Genomic DNA, 23,950 nt, shown 5'->3' on the forward strand with positions numbered 1-23,950 from the left:
GCATGCTCAAACTTGTTCCGGGTGAGTCGCGGGGATTGCCCGCAGATGTACACGCAGAACACCAGCAGAAGGACCGTAGCGGTAGCACCTCGCAGGCAACTCGCACTCAACTAGCCCGTAGCTAGAACGCGAGAAGAACGTAAGTAGCACACATCCAGCAGGTAAGACGCACGGAAAGGTGTGACAGGGCCTTAAAATTTGACTTGTAGTGTCTCTTCCCATGTTTCCCAAAGTATGCCTAAATGATTGTCTACATTATGTGTTTTATATGTTTCTTTTTTTTCTGTATGACGTAATCACTGCACCTGATAAGTTTAGAAGGTTACATGAAAGACAGATAGTTTGATTCGAATCACAGAAATTCTGCTAGCTACACCGTAGTTTATGAACATGTACGTAGTGCTTCAAAATATAGGTACTTTCCGTGCATACCTTTTTATGTCTAACGACTGTATGCAAAAGCATGCTTTTACTATTCTATTCTTGAAGCAAATCATACTGTAGGAAAGAGATTAATGTATATTTACGTATGCTATTTCCATAGCAACAGTTTTAACTTGCTTACAGATAATAGATTGTAGGGTTATGACTCTTGAAGTTAGCTCTCCTTCCTATGGTTGTAATTATATATTTCATTAGTTGCTTCTCATCGAATATATCTAACAAATAAATATCAATCATGATTATGCACACAACTCACGAACCAAGAATTACTCTAAAACAGTAAAGTATATCTCAACTCTATTTTCCTTCTTTAATGTCACGCTACCCCTGATGTTCTGTTGACATTTTTAGTGCATGTGCAAAGCATCGTGTCGCATTCAACCTGTTTTCCCTTTCTGAGTACCTTTGTTGGTGATTGTAATAATAAATTACTCATTTCCCTCGACAATTCAACGTCGGCGTTTTTCACAGCGATAGTGAATATTGCTCGCTGAGAATTTCACGATTGACTCTGCGGCTTCCCTATCTTTACCTTCCTTAATATTTTTTTTTTGGGGGGGGGGCTTATTTATCTAACAAAATAATGAATAAACTTGAATTGGAATTCAGAACTGCCTTCAGATAAAACCAATCAGAATCCTAGGAAAAACTGAAGAAGCTAATGCTAAGACTATAATATGTGCATCATGATCTGCATTGATATTTGTGCATATTGATAAGTGCACATTGATATTTCACTTTGATTACTTCAGTACTCGTCACTATGTGACGTTACAATAATGTCACAATGTAACATTACAATAGTGTTTCAGTTATTGTTTACTCTGTTCAATTCATATTGTCTTGTTTACGTTATTTCTGTCACTAAAGAACCTGAGATGTTCGTTATGCTATTGCGAAAAATCAGAAATTAATTTGAACTTGAATTTGAATTTATCGACTTAGTGTTTGGCCTATATTTTGACAAAATGACCTTTTCTTTCTGTTACTGTGCCTTTAACTTTGAGATATGATCAAAATAGAACTTTTATATATTTTTTTTTGTATAGGTATCCAAAGATTTTCACTCACTTCATAGTGCCCGAATTCTAGAGCGCAAGTCATTGATTGAGTTATCAAACAGAAAGTGCATTCGCCTTGCTTTCAACCTCCCAAAATGAGCAAACATACTAAGCCATTAGTCTAGGAAACGAAATTACATATGCACACATAAGACGTTGTAATGTCTCTACATCGAAAAAGAAAATCACGTGAGGTTTTTTTTTTTATCTTTTTGATGTCTGAGGACATGCCCAGTCGTGATTTAACCCAGGTTTGTGGGACTCTGCTGTTGTATATGTTTATCAATAACATTAACGTGTATGCTTAACCTTGGATATCAAGTTCTGCTCTGTGAGTGATGCAATCAGATGAGAGTGGTTTCCTTGGTAACCATGTTTCGGTGAGAAATATCTGATTTCAGTAAAGGAGTCATGTGACCCGGCATGCTTTGAAAGCAAAGTTCATAATGCGGTAATGTAAGTGAATAGTTAAAGATGAATACAATTCTTTAATTGCAACGAAATGTCTACGGCATAAACATATCTTCAAAAGACTTAGAGAAGGGAGGCACATGCAAACTTAACGCTAGCGATAACCCACCTCTGACGAGTAGCTTATGGAGATTATTTGTCTCATGGAGGCAATGTAAGATGAATTTTCATCAAGAAAAGCCGCTTGGAGGAATGAGTACAGCTTAATAACGAGGCGACGTGATAGTATGTGTGTATGCTGGCCTGTGTGCGTGTGTGTTAGTTGTGTGGACATACGTGCTATGGGTCTAACCAAGCTCGTTCTTCGCGAACTAACGTTTCCTCAAGAAAGGTGGTGAGTACACACGTACGGGCTTGTGGCTCGGAAGTTTATTTCTCCTGAAGTTTGCTTGCCAAAAATATCACACTACAATAACGTAACCTCTGACGTCATTCTTGACCTTCGGATGTTCATTGAGAATATTTTGGCGTATTGTCACATTCTTCGCAAGCTTTAATCGTTGCACAGAGTGATTTACAGAAAACAAACGAAATCTAAGTGCGCTCTCTGTGGAATCCTACTGTAGAATCCAATAGACTGGATGGACTCCTTCCGTACACTGCTATGGTTAAAGTTTGACTTCTCCGTCTAGACAGCGATTAGCAGTGTGCCATCAAAAATTAGATCATCAACCGCTTTACCCTTTCAGGATATCATCCTTAGTATACGAACCACAACACTGTTTTGTTTCACAGCTAAAATGAACTCTAGAATACCCTTGGCTGCTCTATTATCCATATTAAGTGACTTAAAGTGGGGGAGACAACGACACGCGTTCTTCCCAGGTAAACCTTAGGCTAATAATGGATATCCAACATGAACTACTGCGTACCACTCCGTCGAAGCATAAAATTGAACGGCAAAATTGCTGACGTCATTCCTCGTCTTTTTGAATTATAGTTCACGCGGTTGGCGATCCTTGAATCTTAATTGAACTCAATGCGATCTGCCATGTACTCTCCGTTCAGTATTTTGTCGTGCATAGTCTCATTCTTGTTAATTTGCAGTAGGATATCACTAGTGCTGAGAAAGAGTGTACAGGGCATCAACACCGTACGGTAGTCCTACCAAGAGCTCTCAAATTTTATTGTCGCGCATTATTTAATGTTCTGCGTTATTCCTATAGTGTCATCCTTTCGCCTTTCTTCCCTTCGGCCTACGTATAATAAAATGGAGGCTTATATATATATATATATATATATATATATATATATATATATATTATATTGGTTTACTTTTAGAGAAGTTACGATGCCAAATTCCGGGTAAATTGGTTCAATTGGGAGCCTATACAAGTTGCTGGCAGGTGTGTATGTATTATACGCAGGCATTAGCGTGGAGGGCGTCGAGATTACACTAAATTTTTGTTTCCCCTACCGATTGTTAGAATAATGATGCCAAAAAAAAAAAATCAATAATCCAAGAAGCTTCATGCACGTGATGTTAATGGACTACCATAAAAAAAATGTATCGGACTTATATTATGCTGTGTTTTCCATATTCAAGTTTTATCATATTGAAAGGATAGGGCGTCTTCTCAGATGTCAGTTCTTGTTATAAAGCCTTCTGTTCAAATTCTTCACCTTCTTCATACCTGACCTCCTCATTCATATTCAGTCCCAGAGGGAGAGGTGTAACCAGTGAATCATCCAGAAATAACTCTGTAGAACCAATTATATTGTTCAGCTTCTAGCGTGCAAGGGCGTCGTTGTAAACATACATTTTGTGAAGCTATTTGTCTTTGTTTCAAAATGGTTTGTCCGAAGACCTGTTTCACCGAGCAAGCTGTTGATCACACTGCTCGATTCAGTTTGTGGCAAATGATTCTATTCTATCTGGCGTGTTTTGTTACAAAGTGAACTAAAAGCCAGCAGGGATGGATAATGTTCTTTGAGACAAATTGGTGAGCAACTTTCCATTGAATTCCTTGAGCATACTATTTCAGATTTGTTCTTTGTCTGCTCCGCGCGGTTCCATTAACAATCTTGAAGATCGAATTGTTCTGTATCTGTCCTATTCCAATGGTCTTAGGAAAGAGGGCGTTGGCGTTGATTCGAGACAGATTTTCCTGGCCGTGGATGAAAAGGCGCCTAAACGACCGCGACCTTGGGCAGTGTAAAGCCTCGTTTCACACACAACTTGGCACTTGAAAACGGAAATGAGCCCTCTGCTCACCGCGTAATCCTTGATGGAAACTTGAGAGTAATTACATCCAAATATAAGCTCATCGGAGGCTGTAAAACTAATATTTCCTGCCGTAAAATCGGATCATTATGATGTTCTATCTCTAGATCACAAGATTAACATAAACCCCCATCAACTCGAATTACACCATCTATAGATGAATCGCAAGGAATTATCCACGATTGCCATGCATAATGACAGCCAAAATGAGACAAAAACATCACAGATGAATCAGTACAAGAGTGAAACATAGGATTAGCTCAGTAACAAGTCAGTTGAAAAGTGAAGAATTAGAAGATTGGATACGCGATGATGTACATTTCAAGGAGTTGTAATATTTGCATACGCTCGATGACAATGTTCAGAACGTGTGATCTTTAATATGACGGCTATATAGAATTGCACGCAGCTATATTTGCGGAGAATGTGATGACGTCAGGACAAATTCTTACTTTACTTGGTTTGGTTTTATCTCGGTATTCAATATCAATGAAAATATTATGTAGCTAAAAAGTATCCGTCTTTTGGGGCACTTTTGTTTTCAAATGCTTTTATCTCATACTTGAAACATGAATTCATCGAACAATTTTTTTAAGATTCCTTAATTTGGGGGGATTGGGGCCCCCTGGGGCCCTCTGGGTGGGGCATGGTGCCCATTTTGATAAATTGAGATCCTGACCCCCTAGGGATGCTACTTGCCAAGTTTGACAAAAATCCATCATGAGGTTTTCAGGAAGAAGATGAAAATGTACAATTCAGGCCCCCATTTGGACCCTTCCAACCACCACCCCCCCCCCCTACCCAAGAGGGGCACCCCTGGATCTCCTATGAACAAACTTGAAACTACAGTCATTAATGTACTCACTCATAGTATTATCTCAGCTCTATATATAACTTCTGATTCTAGAGAAGATTTATAAAGATTCCTTCATTTGGGGGATTTGGGACCCCTGGGGGCCCCCTGGGTGGGGCATGGTGCCCATTTTAACAAATTGAGATCCTAACCCCCTAGGGATGCTACCTGCCAAGTTTGGTGAAAATAGGTCATGGGGTTCTCAAGAAGAAGATAAAAATGTACAATTTAGGCCCCATTAGGACCCCTCCTCACCCCCTCCCTCCCCTGGGTCCCAAGGGGGGCACCCCTGATTCTGCCATGAACAAACTTGAAACTACAGTCATCAATGTACTAACTCATAGTATTAACTTAGCTCTATCACTTCTGGTTCTAGAGAAGAAGATTTTTGCGGATATTCCTTAATTTTGGGGTGTTTGGGCCCCCTGGGGGCCCCCTGGGTGGGGCATGGTGCCCATTTTCACAAATTGATTTCCTAACCCCCTAGGGATGCTACCTGCCAAGTTTGGTGAAAATGGGTCATGGGGTTCTCAAGAAGACGCTGAAAATGTACAATTTAGGCCCCATTAGAACCCTTCCCCACCCCCCTCCCCTGGGTCCCAAGGGGGGCACCCCTGATTCTGCCATGAACAAACTTGAAACTACAGTCATCAATGTACTAACTCATAGTATTAACTTAGCTCTATCACTTCTGGTTCTAGAGAAGAAGATTTTTACAGATTCCTTAATTTTGGGGGGTTTGGGCCCCCCTGGGGGCCCCCTGGGTGGGGCATGGTGCCCATTTTAACAAATTGAGTTCCTAACCCCCTAGGGATGCTACCTGCCAAGTTTGATGAAAATCGGTCTTGGGGTTTTCAAGAAGAAGATGAAAATGTAAAAAGTTTACGCACGACGCACGACGGACGACGCACGACGGACGACGGACGACGGACGACGGACGACGCACGACGCACGACGCACGACGCACGACGGACGCCGGACGAAGGGCGATCGCAATAGCTCACTTGAGCCTTTGGCTCAGGTGAGCTAAAAATCTATCAGGCATGCAGTTGCTATTGACTTCACTGTGTAGATTGCACGGAGATTATATTTTGGCATTTTTATGAACAAATAGATAAATGATCAAGAATGTTTACGCACGTGACGTCATAGCCACCTGATCAAGACAGGTTATGTTGAGGCCTCGCTATAATATTGAGAGTTCTCTCAAACTACGTTGATCTGTGGCTTCGGTTTGATCAACAACCATGTCCCTCGACAACCTCAAGGATATAGACGTATACTAATGACGCGCTCATTATATGAAATAGACTCGTGGGGAATTTTAGGGCGATGCTGAAGAAAATATCGGATTGTGAAGCAAATTTTCTCGTCAGCTTAGTGTTCATGTATGTCAAAATTGCCTCTCCTAGTATGTCTGTCATCAGTCCATCAAACAAAACATAAATGTTAGACTAATGGAGCACACGTGACATGAGGGTTGACTTGAATATGTTTATTTCTGTTTTATTTCCAACAGGTTACAGTGGATATTCATTACACGGGAATCATTCGAGATCCTTGGCTAAGATACTAAAGAGAATTCAATAGCTGTCGCAAATATCACGTCGGAGACATCACATTGTGCCGCGCTATACATCAGGTCGACTTGAAAATAATATTTCATCGCGCAGTTGCCATGGCGACTGATTTGTTTCCTGCGTCGATGCCATTCATTGCATGCAGAGAATGATTGACATTGCAGCACACCATTCTCTTCAGAATCACTGCCTGTTTATTTGATCTTGCATATCGCTTGACTTGCCTCGCTCCCCTTTGTATTTCACCGAGATGAGCAAGAGCTGACAAACAACTCCCTTCTTTAGATGCACTATGTCAGCTACTGTTACGCACAAACTTTACCATATCATATATTATGTATACGAATACATATATATATATATATATATATATATGTATATATATATATTATATATATATATATATATATATATATATATATATATTTATATATACATATATATACATATATACATACATACATGCATACATACATACATACGTACATACAAGTATTAAATATTAGTATTCATTAGTATTCATTAGTATCAAATATCATTTCATCAGTCATATAGTGACAACAGAAGAGACATCGGTGAAAGTCGCTGTACAATATAAGCTCCTTTGATGAGCTTTCGAGGCTCGGCCGTTCGTCAGATCTACAAAAGCAACGACAAGTACTAGTACATCAAGGGATATTGTGCGTTTAGTTTCATGAAACCTCTGGTCCTACGCCGTTGATGCTATATGCCTACGTACACATATGTATTATATACCAACAAATTATCATGAAGCGCACAATGAGAGTCGGGAATCATTTAAAATTGTCATCATTATGGACTTAACTAGCGCTGACTAGAGTGGAAGATCATTGTAAGAAAGTCCATGGACTTTGACGTCGTTTTTGATGAAGAATTAGGAAAATTACATATAGAAAATTTGCACATTATATTTGCTGGAAATAGCAGTCTCTAAAGATGATAGTGAAACCTTGGCCTCATGACGCCCTCATCAACATGCACACGTGTAGGAGAGCACACAACCTGCAGATTACAATTCAATTGTGTCCACATATCTGCTTAATGCATGGGACACTGTAGTTTACAATATTGAATACATGAATATGAGAACAGCCAAAGTCCAAATTTAGCTGTCATTTTTAGAGACCCTTAGAAAGATGTAATTTCAATATAGATAATCACTCAAAGGACTGTTTCACATTCAAACTTGTATACATGAGATTCCTATAATTGAAAAATGGAAATATTAAGATGACATTTGTTTGTCTTTCTCGAAATTCTCTCTATGGACATGGGTCTTCCTTCTATTCAGGTATAAATTCAATTGAATAAAGCCCTACGCTTAAAAGAACGTTGTACCTATAGCTGTTTCAAACAATGACATTCAATATCTATGGTAACATAATAGATTATAATTAACCAGCAATAAAATGAGAAAGGTGAGAGAATTAGAGAAAGTAGTAACGTTTATACGCACGCTCCTGTTGCTTAATTATTTTGTGCGAGCGCGTGTGTGTGTGTGTGATATGAATATGCAACCATAATGGGCAAATCATAACCACTGGGTGCTATGTTGTCATACCCTGCAACAATACAATATGACGTTTTATATCGACTTTGAGAGATACAGTGGATGGCGCTCTGGAATCATTACAGAGGTCTAAGTTCAAATCCGGCACTGCGCGTTTGCGGATTCCATAGGGCACAGTGTTCTACTCCGTGTTCAGTAATACTAGGGTATTTACAATTATAGTGGTAAGGAACCACGGGAGATTACCGGGGATAGCATTAAATAGTTCAAGAGGCAACCCTTGGCAAATAGATGCATTATACAATCATAGGCATAGACAGTCACCTTGACCGTGTAGATCTGACGTCAATTGTTTGATGCTGTCCATCTGTTTCAAGCCTTTAGATTCATCAAAAATTTGTTCATACGTTGAAAAAAAAAACCTATACATCACCTGAGAAAGTGCGAATTTATCGCACTTTATCTTATTGCACTACAAATATTAAGAAATTAGGTTCACCGGTGTAAATGAATGGAATTCAATAAGTACTGCTTTGAAATGCAGTATAACTCTTTCTAGATTTAAGTGCTTACCTAAGCGCTCCTTTCTTTTTCTTTTTTTTTTTGATCAGTTAGCCATGACTGCGTAGACAATGTTCTTTTTATCTATTCTGTCTTCTATCCTTATGTATACTGCATGTGTGTGTGTGTTTGTGTGTGTGTGTGTGTGTGTTGTGCGTGTGAGTGTATATAATATGTATGTATTAATGTGATGGTGTCTTGTTTATCTACTTGACTTCACACAGAATGATTTAATGTATGTTGCCATTGTAAAATGTGTAAGCATCCTAATACAAGCACAAGATGCTTTCAAGGCCCCCTGGCTCTCATTGTAAACGCCACTATTATATGTTTTTTGTGTTTTACTTTGCCAAATAAATGACCTGAATTGGCCTCAATCAATCAATCAATCAATCAATCAATCAATCAATCAATCAATCAATCAATCAATCAATCAATCTATCAATTAATAAATCAATCAAGTAACGATTTCATAATTTGTCACCAATACACTCACATATTCCTGAAACAGGCAAGTTATGCTGGAGTACGCTTTTTCATCTTCTTTAGATCTCTTGATTCACGAAACCAATGTTGAGTAAAAACTGTTTTCATTAATTTAATGAAAAAAAAAAATCTTTCTTGATCCTTCGTTGTCCTCAAACAGAAACCCTATTATGGAAAGCAGAGCCCTCCTGTACAATCACGATTAGTCACTGTATTCCTTTTCAAGAAAAAAAAGTAATGGAAGCATTTGCAGGGATTGCCATTGAAGGGTTTGATCGGAGAGAAAGAGCGAATAGGCAGAGGAAAGTAAGGGGGACAAAAAATGAAGCTGTTGATGGAAAGAAAATAATCTTATTCGACACGTAAAGGAGAAGTGGATATATTTTTTTTCTTTCTGTTCGCTGTAGAGTATCAAAATGAGACGAAGCGAAGGGAATGAGATTATTGTCGGTATATATGTAAACACACACATTTGGAAGCATATATATAATATATATTATATATATATATATATATATATAATATATATATATATTATATATATATTTATATATAATATATATACATATATACATACATACATGCATACATACATACATACGTACATACAAGTATTAAATATTAGTATTCATTAGTATTCATTAGTATCAAATATCATTTCATCAGTCATATAGTGACAACAGAAGAGACATCGGTGATTAGTCGCTGTACAATATAAGCTCCTTTGATGAGCTTTCGGGGCTCGGCCGTTCGTCAGATCTACAAAAGCAACGACAAGTACTAGTACATCAAGGGATATTGTGCGTTTAGTTTCATGAAACCTCTGGTCCTACGCCGTTGATGCGATATGCCTACGTACACATATGTGCTAATACCAACAAATTATCATGAAGCGCACAATGAGAGCCGGGAATCATTTAAAATTGCCATCATATTATGGACTTCTTTTAACTAGCGCTGACTAGAGTGGAAGATCATGTAAGAAAGTCCATGGACTTTGACGGCGTTTTTGATGAAGAATTAGGAAAATTACATATAGAAAATTTGCATGGATGCACGTATAGATCCGTTGAGAGCAGTAACATTCTTTTCTTTTGATGGTGTAATACGAACAAATTATAAACGATGTTGGATAAATGGAGTGACTCCGTTTCTTACCTTCTTGTGTTTCTGCTCAGTGCTCTTGTTGATGGTGTAATGTTCGCATAGGGGAGTCTTATAACGATGCAATTACAGGTGTACCCTAAGCGATGTTTTCCAATGACTCGCTGACACCAATTGCTTCTAGCTGGTGCCTTGCCGAGCCTCAATTTATAACACTGGCTGTTCGTTGCAGTCCAAACGTAATTAATCAAGGCAAAGAAACCTATAATGAAGACTATTTAGCCATCCAGCGCCTTTGCAGAAGGGTCATTGTTCTAGAATACTCTCAGCTAGCAAAATAACAGAAATAAAGTGTTGGTGCTGGTTAGCACTGTCGAAAGTTGAAATTGAGACCTTATTTCCCGAGCTGTTCGCTATGTCCAAATTATAAATCCAACACTGCAAAATAAGATATGCACAGAAAGCAATCCTAATCCACCATTATCTGCCATAATGGAGACATAAATAGGACGATTAGGGGCGAAAAACAAATCTCGTACTCTCTTCAGTAGATTAAAAAGTCTGGTTAACAGTGACAGGGCACTGGTAGGAGCGACTTGTCTTGGCGCCAAACTCCCTCCCGCTCGCGACGGGTTGGCCAGCGAGAGGATACGACATCGATTTTTGGGCAGACCGCAGTGCGCCGCTATGCTTTCTGCGTTCCGTCACACGGTAGACGGATAATGAGCAAAGTGCCCGTCCATGCTCCTCTGCTCGTTTCCGCCACACACTGGCAATCGACAGCGTGATCTCATCGAGCTTCCAGCCAATCAGCGGAGCCTGTTTGCCGTCATGAATATTCATATCGTCCATCACATAGCGCAGTCGTTTCACGGCGAGCTTCAACTGACGAGATGTTCATGTCAATATCTCGTGTGTATGGTTACCCATATTAATGACATGCTGTTACATGCTTTTGTGGTTTTATCTGCCTAATGGTTATATCTAACATAATACGCTCATTCATCATTCCAGTGGCGTTCATGAACTTAAATAATCTTCCAGGGATACCATGCTCACATCACGTCAAAAGTAGGTTTGATCCAAAAACCGAGTTCTATCCGATGAAAGCCGCCTCATGTTGGTTGATTTGTTTTTCTTTGTAATTATGTTGGTCTTCATGTATGTCGTTTGTTTGCACTCCTCTTGCACTATTATTGTTAATATCATCGGTTATATACTTAACACTGTGAAGTTCGCAGCAACATTTTGTGACAGATTACTAGTATCAAACTGGTACAAGTGCAAACATATTAAAATGTTGTTATCACTACTGTTATTATAATAATCTTTAATTGACATAATCAATACAATTAAAGCTCACCTTGCGTTTAATTCTTGCCGCGGATCCTTCATCAGTTATGGGTTGTTCTTGTTTATTGTGATATACAGTGTATTAAATCTATGCAGGTGGAGGCACTGAAATTCTTAGTGTTCCTCCCCAATTTACATAGAACAAAGGAATCGAAATTGTTCAGCTTAGCATTTACAGGCATCATCTTTCGCCTCTTTGGTAGTTCGAAGACAATAGGTTCCCAAGTGACGCATTACATCTGGTAATCTAATTTTCAGTGGGCTTCCAGACTTCTTCAACTTTGTCATTTTTTTGTATCTACGATGATTCAATTTATCTTTCCATCGATGTTCTTTTTCAGAGGGGCCCACATACTACAAGCTCTGTCTTTTTAGTGGGTCCCTCCATTTTTCGCACTTTAAGCAACGGTATACATGTACTTCACTTTGATTACTTCTGTTTCTTTTTCACTATACGATGTGTGATTACTATAGGTCCTCAATTGTTGTACAGTCTTTTCACTTCACTATGCTCTATTTACCTTATTCTCTGTTATCAAAAGAAGTGAACAAATGTTTTGTTGAAAAATGAAATAAACTTTGATCGAATTGAATTGAATTGTTGCAATTGTATGGCCAAATGAATAAATAAATTGATAAATAAATAGATAAATAAATGAATAAATAAATGAATGAATAAACAAGTAAGTAAACAAATGAATGAATAGATAATGATAATAATCATCATCATCATCATCATCATCATCAGCATCATCATCATCATCATAAAAATGGCATTTAATGACAGTTGATTTCACAGCCCAGTGTGTCGTCAAGTCATAACACACAATTCGGTGCCGTCGCGACGTTGTCAAACATTAATAAAGCTATACCCAAGGACATTTTCTCATGTCTTTTCGATGAATAAATCATGCATTTTGACAAATGATAAAGTAGTGAAGACCAAGGGTAACAATGAAAACTCCAGTCCACATCATCTCGACAATATTTCCTCTCTAATTTGACCGGACTGCTTCCTCTTCGATATGGGGGAAACAAAAACACACACAGGAAACAAAAATGTCAGATCTCATATCTAATACATGTCAGTGACGTAAGACGACGGTCGTGACACGCACATCACCCCGGGAACTCATCAGTAATACATATCAATAGGTTCACCTTGAGACTATTATGAGCTCCCCTTTACAAACACCGATACCAAAAAGTGTCGTTAGACGTCCCCTGTGTCTTCGATGAACCCTCTTTAGGGCTTCAAGGGTTGTACCGTACAACAACATCAAATACTTCCATCCATCATTTGTATGTAGAACATTGTATATATATATATATATATATATATATATATATATATATATATATATATATATTATAGTTATATACATATATATATATACATATATATATATACATATATATATATATATATATATATATATATATACATTTACAATATATCTATAATGCGCATGTGTTTACGGGGATTATAATATAACACACATGTGTCTATACATTTATGTCTTGACGAATATAGGTATATATGTATATATATACAAACATTCAATAATTCCGTAATCATCCAAAATCATCCGAAACTTCATTCTTTTGACAAAATCAAAAGCAACAAAATCACCAGTTGAAGATTTATTTTGAAAAACGAAAAAGTATTAGCTGAGGAATGATGTTGAAACAGAATCAGATGTGGTTCATTTTGGCGCACCATACAGCAAAAAAAAAAAAAAAAATGGACCATTGCCGTTACAATGCTTGGTGTACTGAGGCCTTTTACACCATGTTCCCAATGAGCAAATGTAAGAGATCGTGATTGCCGTGGATGTTGTGTCAGATTTTTAAAGCTGTTTTAAACGGAGACACTAAACAGTACCTCCATGACATAAACGTAGCATTAGCCAGTGATCACATTGATGAGATTTGAAAAAAAAAACCCAGAAAAGAAAGCATGATGGTGGACGTGGTGGACGTGGTGGACAGACTATAGTAACATGAGGGGTAGGCCTACTTCGCGATTGAAAATGCAACTAATTAAGCAATTCATCAACATTTTATTTTCATCGTCTGTTTTGGGTTTATCTCAAAGCATAATAACACTAACCTGGCGCTTTAATCCAGTGAATTCAAATCCTTCATTATGTATTCATCTAGAGTTGTGTTTGTTGAATTTCATTTCTTTTCAGAGACGAATTCTTGCTCAAGTAGATTATGTTCTTCTATTACGTATCGTTTCCCATCATAAGAGAGTTCGAGCACACTTCCTTTACATATAGAGTATTCCCGTGTTCAGAAAATTGAAAGCAAACTGGAGATCTATGCGTTTATAATCATGCGATGCCTCGATAAGACATCTAGGAAATTGGAACACATATCGGTCAGTGCTCGGTGCGCACTGGAATAAGACTGCAACTGGTTTGGGTGAAGGAACGAAGCAGAACGCTTCGGGGCGAACCCGTGTTTATAGGGAGGACAAAAATAACTGATGTCAATACGAGATCATCGGACGCCATCAAATGGAGTTGATGGATAGTAGCTTAATCTAGAGTCACTGACATTTAGACACAGCCTCCAGACGTTCGCTATCTTAATCCCAAAGAGGTTTCGCGTTGACGAAAAGCGCAAGGACGCATCACCGTCTTACTCGACCATACTTTGCAATTTATTTCTTCCTATGCCTGATAGCTTTCAACAGGTTCAGCTTTTATTTTTCTTTGAGCATTTTCTTTTGTAAATTTTGCTAAGAGGCTTGCTAGAAGGAACTCTTCTCCCGGAGGGTTTCAGCTTTAATTCTTTTTAGCAGTTACTTTTCTCTTCTTTTACGTGACTGATCGTGCTATGTGGTGAGAACAAACGAATTAACTTGAGATCTCCCCCGTTTATCGTGGATAATCTAGTTAGACACATACAAGTAAATTCTCGCCCAACCATTTCATGAATTCCCTACTGTTGTCACTTCTGAAGGATTTTGCAGTGTTTAGGTTTTTTTTTTTCATTGTGTTTCATGAAATGCAGCGGCGGATCCTCTTTGTGTTAGTATACATGTGTATCTTTACTTATGATATGCGAATCATATGCGTGGTGGTGTTGAGAGCGATTGCACGCGTGGAAAGATGAATTTAGCTTATGGCAACTTCATAGCAGGCGAAGTGGAAAAACAATAACTTCACGGCACCTTTCGCTTCGTAACTGTGTATCATATTCTGCTTTCCGTTCATTCATGATAATAGAACGTCTTTTTTTTTTCCTTGGGAAAGGTTTCTTCTTACCGATCTCACAAACTCCATTCCCTAATAAAGTCAAAATCCAGTGACGGATTCATTTAATTCATACAAAGAAGCAATTAGTTTCATGCAGCTATACAAACAGAATGTGCCCTCAACTGAGAACACGATACTTTCACTGGTCAAGAGAGTTGCTACGCTTGTGTCAAAGCAAAGCCGCAAGTATACCCTCTAGAAATCTCTAGAAATGTCTGCTCTGCCAGTACTCGAATGACCCCTATGACTGGTGATCTCCAAAACGAAAGACAAACAGGAACCTTCACCAAACCATTTATGATTAATGATTTTATGCATGAAATGTCCACAGAGTTTTAAGTAGCAACACATAAATATTCATTAGACAAAATAATAATGAAGGACCACACCAACGTGAAATGACACGTATACAGAAAGTGAAAAGAAAAGGGCCCAAAGGAGCGAAAATAAACCTCAACATTAATTGTATGTATAAAATCATTGTTTGCAAAGTTCTGATCATCTTTTGACGTTTAGGCAGGAATTATCTCTAATTGTCATCAAACAAATCCGTTATTTTTATCGTATCTATGTTCATGCATAATTTATATAGGGCCTACGTATTAGATATGTTAAGCAGTAATCATCTCAAAATGGGGGTACCTCTGTTGATAGATTGGATTTGAATAAACACTGCCTTTGAATGTAATAGAATTCTACACTTCTCTATCGGGTATTCTGGATAATTTTGTGAAATGATAATAAACGGGAGTTTGGGGACTGTAACATGTCAAAATTTTCAAGCTCGCTCGCTTCGCTCGCTCGCATTGAATCGTTATGCCACTCTCCTAACGTTGCTGCCAGTAATTGCCAGCAGTTGCGCCCGATATGCCCCCCCCCCTTAATTTCCAAAGCGAAAGATATAGCTACAAACGGGAGTTTGGGGACTGTAACATGTCAAAATTTTCAAGCTCGCTCGTTTCGCTCGCTCGCATTGAATCGTTATGCCACTCTCCTAACGTTGCTGCCAGTAATTGCCAGCAGTTGCGCCCGATGCCCCCCCCCCCTTAATTTCCAAAGCGAAAGATGTAGCTACAAACGGGAGTTTTTGGACTGTAAAATGTCAAAATTCTCAAGCTCACTCGCTTTGCTCGCTCGCATTGAATCGTTATGCCATTCTCAATGTTGCTGCCAGTAATTGCCAGCAGTTGCGCCCGATGCGCCGCCCCATTAATTTCCAAAGTGAAAGATTAACTGCTACAAACCCCAGTTTTGGGACTGTAGAATGTCAAAATTTTCAAGCTTGCTCGCTTCGCTCGCTCGCATTGAATCGTTATGCCATTCTCCTAATGTTGCTGCCAATAATTGCCAGCAGTTGCGCCCGATGCGCCCCCATTTATTTCCAAAGCGAAATATATAGCTACAATTAAAACTCCAGTTTTGGAACTGTAGAATATCAAAATTTTCAAGCTCGCTCGCTTCGCTCGCTCGCATTTTATTGTTATGCCATTCACCTCTGATGTTGCTGACAGTATATAATTTGTCGATCGTTTCACACCGTCATTCCATAATCCATGTAAGGAAAACTTACAATGTTCCTCAATGACTGCGTTGTTGAATATATCACATTCCGTAATGTATTGTAGTCCCATTATTGCTCACGCACACACGCACAAGCATACAGACCATCAAAATTACTTTATGGTTCCCCCCATGTTTCGACCCACCGTACGCCACTTTACATATATATATATATATATATATAATAGATGTGTGTGCGTGTGTGTGTGTGTATGTGTATATTGTGTAACATATGCATGGTCTAATCTTGAGCCCCCTCCAATGTTTGCCCCCCCCCCCCCCCCCCCCCAATCCAAAACTGCTTCCGGCGCGCCTGGCTGATGAAAATACGTATCGTATTCATCGATATCCCAGATACTGTCTGAGTGATATTGAGAGCACCACCAAGTTCAAAAATGGCAAAAACAACACCATGAACACTGCTGTCTCTTTACACGTCATAATTACGTGAACGCATCATTACCAATATCAGCTGAGATAAAAGACGGCAAATGAAAGATCAGGGAATCTTGATCTGTGCCCGTAAATTTGGCAATCAACTTGCGATGACATTTATTTAAACGTAGAAGCGCAGGTGCTCGCATTAAATGGTGCCACAGAAGTTTTCATCGTAGTCTGAAAGAGTGCCACCCACATCCCCGGTCCTTTGACGCAGCAAGAATCCTCGTTTGCAGTAGTGATGAGACGAAGACTGACCATTGGCGGCTATGATGTTAGGCGACCCTTAATTTTGAGATCCGCATGTAAATTGCATGCGATCCGGATAAACCAAAGGAAAATGCCGAGTTATTTTTGCTTGTCATATAATAATGTCGAGGACGGAAGGAAGCGGTCGCTTCGTCTTCATCACCGGATCATCGTAAAGTTTTAAAGATCGGGGTTCGCGCGTTAAGAATTCGAACGTCATTTGATGGCAATTTGGGGGTATCTTGAAGTACCAAATAGAAATCGGCAGTTTTTATGAATTATTCATTTTGTTTTCATTTTTGTACCCTTGGTTATCAAAACGGTTTTATGAGGAAAAAAATGATGCAACAGTGACCTCAGCAGTGCGGCAGCAGCATCATAACATCAGCGCTCATCACACACACTACCAGTGATCTCAGTGTCAAACCGCGTTATACATTATCCGTCCACGGAAGTCCTAAAATAAATAATCACGCGGCGAGATCGTGGATCAAAATGATCTCATTTTGAATTACTGTTCAAAATTGTAATAACATGCAAAAAAAAAATACAAGAAAGGGTTATCATAATTATTATCATAGTGGATTTTAAAAAAGTCATTACATGGCTAAATTGGCATCATTATTGCCGTCTGCTAAAATTTGGCCGTCTTAACGGCAGTGTGTAACTGTACATTTATTCTTACAAAGATGAGATGGTGGCACACAACGCCGTAACCCGGAGTATGACAGTACTCCGGGGTATGGCGTGGTGCATCATTTTCTGACATCTAATAACAAACTTTAACCCTTCTTAACGCAAGCACGTTAAACGCTAGCATCTAAGTCATACAAAGTGTGTAGAATAAGCAGAAAAGAATATTAAATGAAAAGTGATTAAGGGTGCCGAAAAAGACACTTCTGTATGCGAGTCAAACGCAGGGTACGTGTTAGCACTCTATCACATTAGTATTACGTTAGTGACAATCAGCTTGTCACTTTATGGAATTCGTATTGAGCGACATTAATAAACAAGTACATGTTGGGTTTGAGTCGCTCAGCTGAAATTGTTTCAGTTTTTCTTTGCCTTTTTGCTGAAAAGAAGGCGACCTTGTAAAGGGGGTTTGTAGGGAACCTTAGTTCTCTCGTCAGTGTTTGATGCGTTTTGTTACTTTATAGTAATACGTTTCTCTGCCAGTACATGTATACATTTCCGTATTTTATCATGGTTTTGAGGAGAATGTTACAAGCTTTGCTTTTCAGCTTTGCCCCTCCATTTTCAACATTGTCAACATTTACAGCATGTATGTACTCTTCCTCGATTTATTGTGTTTATGTCAAATTTAGATGTGTTTAAAATACAATCTATTATTTTTTTCCTTTTTTCATGCTTTGTTTTGTACAATTACGCTCTTTGTTGAAAATGAAAATAAACGAAATGAAATAAAATGATTTTTGATAAACATGTTAGTTGGAAGCAATAATAATCACAACGCCGCTAATAGACTGAAAGAAATGAGATGATATAGCCAGTCCTTGAATACACCCCCATCACTTCTTACAATCTAAGAAAAGGGACTCCTACCATAATTGCAACTGCGTTGTCATCCATTCACATTACTCTCTTCTTGCATAGATTAGACTTTAATGTTTATTTTTGCTATTATTCTATTTAGAGGAATACGTGTAATTCGCACTGGGTAACAAGCGATACTGAAATAAATCTTCTAATATCTCGATGAAGGTCACGAAAACTTGTTTGTCGCACACATTAGTATTCAAGAGTAGAGCGCCAGACAGAAAGTAGTTCGCAGGTGGCATAAGAGATTATGTGATCGAGACGCCATTAACTGTTTTTTATTTGGATAAGATTTGTTTTTTCTCCTGACGCAACAGAACGCAAACTGGCACGCTATACCCTAATAACAAGTATAGACAAGTACGCAAGGAAACAGAAGGAGAGAGAGAGAGAGAGAGAGAGAGAGGAAGAGGAGAACTTGACATCACAACAAGATCAAGTCACTATTCCCAGCAAGCTGACAAATTCTGGATACCCCTTTCGCATACTAAAGCTGAACAGCATGATCGCGATCCGTTTGGTCCATGCATGTCACGTCGTTCCTAAAGTTTACTTCATCTATTCATTTTACAACTGTTTTAAGTTAACCTTACACTGGCAGCATCAAACGTGTGGCGATCCCAGTTTCGCTGAATAGATCCTCTAGTCCAAACTAGTCCAAACATTACTTACAAAAGTTTTGGACAGTTCAAAACTTTTCTACGATCAGCTACTAATGGTCAATCATCGTGGCGATAGCTGATCGCACGACAGTGGGAACCCAGCATAAAGATTCTCGTCAACATGACCGACATGAATTTAACGCGCGCACACACACACACACACACACACACACACACACACACACACACACATTTGTAACTGATTGCCTCGTCAGAATAGCTTTCTGCACTTTTCATCGTATAAGTTTAGCTCAAGTCATTTTCTTTCATTTTGCGGAAGAAGCATGTCTTAATAACATTTCCAGAAAATATCACTCACACGAACCCGAGATGTTAGACTTCATCGCACACGTATGGACTACAGGAATCAGAGTAGGCCTATATGTTTGCTTGCTTCCTGCGTTTCTGTGATACACATAGCAAAATAGACAAGTGACCTAGAGAGAGGGAGAAAGAGAAAGAGATACGAAGGGGAGTGGGTGAGAGAGGTGCAGACTATGGCTACCTGTCCTCTAATAAAGCAGTAGGGTACTGTCCTTGTCACACGAATTATGTGTAGGAGCAGCCAGTGTGCTCCGCCCGAAGTTGCCCGAGGTGCACGGAAAAAGGTGCCGCCGTAAACTCGACACCGCAGCCCTCACACGTGTTGGTCAATAGGGCAATGAGATGTGCCGCCTCAGATATCCAGAAGCTCTCAGAGGAGAATTCTCCAGCCAGTGACACGATCACTAGACATATGCTAAAATCCAATGGCTTGGGAAGCAATTTTGTCAAGAGGGGAATATCTGCTTACCACCATTCGCCTGTCCAGCTAGTGAGCAATTTCCTTCACCTGCTCTAAGTAGATCTTACGTTACTGGATTATTGGACAGAGCGAGATAGCTTCTGTTTGTATTTCGAATATCATTAGCACACAAGGCCGAGCAGGAGTATCACCAGTTTCGGTTGTTTGCACCGTTTTTGAAATGAGAGACATCTACAGTAGATTTGATATGCCCCAAGGAATGCATGTATATTTCTGACCACATTGAAGAACACCCGTTTTCAAATGAAAGGAGCGAAATGATAATACCAATGTTCTTCGATCGTCTTATTTGACGCCCATATCTCTCAAACACAATCAGCATACAATAAAATGTTTACAAACACTGGGATGTCAAGAGGACACGTTGACACTGTATTATTGCATTTGCCGAGATAAGTTTATATTTTCGTTATATTTTTCTGTCTCTCACTCGAGTGTCAGTTAGGATCGCGTATCAACAGGCGTGGCGGGAACACGTATGCATCCCTGTGTGCGCGCGTGTGCGTGGGCGGGTTTGTTCATCTGAAGAAACAGCAAAGAAAAGTCATCGTCTGGGATCTCTTCTAAGTCTTCATATCCAAACAATGAACCATTAAAGGGATCGTATAGTCTTTGTTGAGACCTAACTTCAGGTTTCTACAATTTTTGGTGAGAGAATGAGAAAACTCTTATGAAATATGAAAGAGCATCTAATTTAAAGATGAATTCAGCATATATTTGATGAAAATTAGTTTTGTAATGGCTGAGATATCCAAAACAGAGTGATTCTAATAAAAGGTGGGACTCACCTTTCATTACGATCGCTTTGTTTTACTTTGTTTTTGGATGTCTCAGCAATTCCAAAACCGATTTTCATCAAATAAACTTTGAATTCCTCTTGGTCATGGTATGCTTAGTACCATTTCATAGGTGGTTTCTTGGTATCTCGCAAAAAGTTAAAAGCCTAATCCTCATGTCCACCAATACTGTACCATCCCTTTAATGCTTTTCATGAAACCTGACCTTAATATTCAGAAGAAAAATATAAAACATTTACACACACACACACACACACACACACACACCGCTACTTACAAGGTTCTTTCTTTCTTTAAAACAACAAGGTTAATGTATCAGAATTCAAATGTTGACTGCCTGGTTGACGCCAGTCAATATCAAAATGAGAAAACACTGAGAGAGATGTTCCTATTTTCTATCATGTGCTGCTAAAAATGGAAAGAAAAAGATATCCCTTCACGTACGACGACCTTGAAAGGAGCAGCGTGCGCCTCATGGCCAGCAATGTCGTGGGACGGAGGGGTAATATAAGGGGGGCCCCTTTGATGAGGTCCTCCAGGGTGCCAGATTATGCTTTCCTGGTAGTCGGCGGCTTTCATGGGCTCGTCTGAGATCGATTTATCCCGCCGTCGTAAGCAGCACTCTAGAAGTCTGTGATTCTTCATGCAACGTCAGGGCACCATGGCACTGGGATTGCTGAAACTCTATTCCAGGCGGACTGGAGAGTTAACCATATTGATCTCTCATACATCTCGCATGCAAGGTATTGCCCCCTTGTTGTTGTTGATATTTTTTTTCTGTGACCAAAGTAAACTTCTGTGGAGTCTGGTATGATACAAATTGATGGACAATTTGAATGAGTGAGACAAAACTTGCATATTGTTATTCGTTTTACGTCAGTGATACATTTTCTTGTTTAGCAATCGAATTGCTAACATACTAAAAGATCAGTGTCACTTTGCCAAGATGTGGGGATTTTGATATTACAGGACGCAATGAAAAACGACTCGCTTACACTCGCACTTCTGTCATTTTCTTTTTCTAATATCGTTTCTCGGACTTCCAGCGCCGTCCTGCTGAACGACCGCTCTACAACCAGTGATCCCTCACAACAACTTAAACTTCCGGTAAAATATCAGTATCGATGTTTGAAGGAGCACATTGCTCCGATAGCATTACCTGTCTCTAATTGAAAGGAAATCCCCGTGTTAACATAGGCCGTCACAAACCCGTATTTACATAGGCTCTGACATGGATTCACTCCTTATCACAACGTGACAGAAAACGAAGAGTTTGGTTGAAACGTGTTTTTACAAGAGGCGACATTGATGCACACCTTACAATAAAACAAAACAGAGGACAAAATGCTGATTCAAATCCATACGCACTCTACTGACGAACTTCAACTACGACGACGTCTGAATCAGGATCGTCTTATATTGGTTTACCAACGCGTAGGGCATATTTTCTTTAGAATAAGCCTGCATTCATCTTCCCGCTCATACCCCCCCCCCCCCCTTATTGAAAGTATTTTGTGAGTAGGATTAACGTTTATGTTTGTAGCGTTAATCTACATACTTTCCATTATTTTCCTAGACACGCTACGGATTTAGGAAAGATAAGGGGAGGGGGGGGGGGTGCTTGCTGACCAAACCCCCTTTCTCTTTTCACCCAGCCTCTTCTTAGCAATCGATGTGATCACGGAGGAGGCCAATAATGTGATGGTCATATTGAACGGAAGACGTGCATTCTTTAAGGTACCACGAAGATGTGCGTCCACGCGCATCGTATACCATTTCAACTGCAGTGATACTTGAAACCACGCGTTCAGAACGAGAGACAATGAGGCCGAAGATGTGGTATATTGTGACGTCACCTATTTTTCCCCATATTTCCAAGTCTCATTCTGAAAATGTGTTGTGTTTATATAAATGAAAATGCTGTAAAAGATGGTGTTGATAAACATTACAAATGATAGATACATCTGTGATAAGAAAACAACATAATACATTCATAATGATATCAAAATTTATAATATTATGTACACGCATCCATTCATACAAGGAGGTGTGTCGATACATGATGGGTTATCAGAAAAGAATATCATGATATTATATATACATATTTATATAACACATGTATAGATCCTTGCCATCTGATTGGATGAATGCGAATCACATGACATTCAGAAGAATAAGCTCTCCCATGCTCTCTCTTTATGCAGTGCAATAGACGTCTATTGAACGGTAAATCAAGCGAGCAAGCCGTTCAGTAGATTCTAGGACACTCTGAACTTGCGTATCGTAAAGCATTGATGAATACGCGGACCCGTCTAAGACATAGTGTAGGGCCAGATATAGACCTAGGCCTAACTGTTAGTCCTCCTCCTAGACAGGCTTAACGTTAGATCTATTTTGGTCTAGACCTACCCACAAACATTGAATATTTATACAATAAATATCAACCCGTCATTTTTTTTCTATTAAAACTGCTCATGTGGAGCAATGTTGTTAAGATACTTAGACATGCAAGCAGACAAATCAAGATCCCCAACACGACTTGAACTATAAAGGAGACATCAGTGGGCACATATCATAATATCATTCTGCATAGATGATGTAGAAGCGACTGAATGCGATCTGTCATACCATTGCATCTTGGGCCTATACCCAGGCCACTGTACGGGGGAAGAGCTTGGCGTAAAATGATTATTGCTCAAGTCACTTGCTCACATTAATCCCAGCTCCTTAACATCGGAACGTAACATCTGAAGGATAAACTTGCACATTCCAAATACTTGCTGGATGCACTTCAATCTTGAAGTTTGTTATTTCAATGTTTGATATTGATTCATGTCGTTTTCCTTGTCGCAATTTGTTTCGAGAAAAAAAGGAAATATGTAAAGTCCCCGATAACTTATAACGCATATGGACAAGCAGCTTGATAGTATGATATTGTATCTGCA

Source organism: Diadema antillarum, unplaced genomic scaffold, assembly GCF_040938485.1.
Source record: "Diadema antillarum isolate AM-2024a unplaced genomic scaffold, OU_Dant_1.0 seq00001529_RagTag, whole genome shotgun sequence".
NCBI classification, from domain to species: Eukaryota; Metazoa; Echinodermata; class Echinoidea; order Diadematoida; family Diadematidae; genus Diadema; species Diadema antillarum.